This window comes from Chrysochloris asiatica, unplaced genomic scaffold, assembly GCF_000296735.1.
Source record: "Chrysochloris asiatica unplaced genomic scaffold, ChrAsi1.0 scaffold00045, whole genome shotgun sequence".
Lineage (NCBI taxonomy): Eukaryota > Metazoa > Chordata > Mammalia > Afrosoricida > Chrysochloridae > Chrysochloris > Chrysochloris asiatica.
Genome location: NW_006408563.1, coordinates 15,639,430 through 15,641,082, shown reverse-complemented (window position 1 = coordinate 15,641,082; position 1,653 = coordinate 15,639,430).

Sequence of the window (1,653 nt, the reverse complement as noted above, 5' to 3'; positions counted from 1 at the left end):
TAAGACTTCACGAGTAACAAATTCATGAAGAAATAATTAAGAAACAAGAAGAGGGGAGCAAGTGGATGAAGAAGGAGGAGGAGGAACATTGTGGGTGGGGAAGTTATATACTGAGTTGTAGTAGACATTTGCCCTCAGAAAAGTGAATGATGGTAGCTGCCCTCCAAGTCATTGTATGAACCACAAATGCCCCACTTACTTCCAATCACCCTGGAGTGCTTGAGAACCACTGAATGCTATCTTTGCTGCTTTATTTTTTAGAGGACCTATACCTTCAGTATGAAATTTGCTTAAGAGACAGTCCATACAGCACTTTTACCCACAATGTTTTTGTTATGCTAATTGCCCTTTTAGCTCAATGCCTTTGTGCTTTGCAAGCTAATTCGGAATGCATTAAGTGTGTTAAGTGAGAGGTAGATGTACAAGGACATAAACCTACTGAGTGGAATTACAGGGAAGGATCCTTTCACAAACAGTTTGAAGACAAAGTGCCACATAAATGTTTAACAATATAATTACTGCAGTGGAGGCCATGAAACCTTCTACTTGCTTAGGAGAGCACAAGGGAAATGGGTTTCATGTGTTGTTCTTGAAAATGAATGTAGGAAGTCAATTAAATATTTTCCTTTGCAATTACTGGGTAGAAGGTAACTTAGTATGATGTTACAACCTGAGACAACACTGTGATAGACTCTGTGTAGTAAGCAGTTTCTGAAATGGTTCCCAATGCGCCTTGCCCCTGGCATTCATGTCCTTGAGTGATTCCCTCTCCTAGAGTATGGGCTGGTCCTAGTGACTGTTTTTAAGTTTGGTAGAGTCATTTCCAACTTATAGAGACCCTGTACAGGGTTTTTGAGGAGCAGCTGGTGGGTTTGAACGGCTGACCTTGTGGTTTGCAGTCCAGTGCGTATCCTACATTACCACACCAGGAGTAACTAGCTTCTAATAATAGAATATGGGGGAAATGAAGGGATGTCACTTCTGAGACACAGCTACAAAAGACTCTGACTGTCTTGCTGTCCTCTCTGTTCTCAGCTTACCTGCTCTGAGGAGGCAAGGTGTCATGCTTTGAACTGCTCCAACATGACAGTCATGAGAACAGTGCAAGGACAGGCAGCATTTCATTTTGTTGTGAACAGGGTTGCTAGGAGTCAGAACCAGCTTGATGTTACCTAACAACATAGAGAGGACCATGTGACAAGGAACTGAAGACAGTCAGCAAGCAGCAAGCAATCTCAGTTCAGCGATTTGTGAAGCATTCTGTTACCAACCATGTGAACGAACCTACAAATTAATCTTTTCCCAACAGACACCATGATTAGTCTATGAGACCCTGAGAAGGAAGCCGTAGCTAAGGTTCTGACCCAAAGAAACTGTGAGATAATCCCATTTGTTGTTTTAAGCCACCACATTTTGGGATAATTTGTTAGGCAGCCATAGGTAACTAATATGCTCAATCTGCACTTACCTGCTTTCAAGGCTGAAAGCAGGTAAGTGCAGATTTTTTTTTTTCTTAAATGTTTTGTTGTACTTTTTTTTTTTTCTTAAATGTTTTGTTGTGAATTATGTGATAGTTTACATGGGAGAACATTAGTTTTACATTCATTCTATCGTATATTGTCTCATTGCCATGGTTACAATCCCCTCCATGCA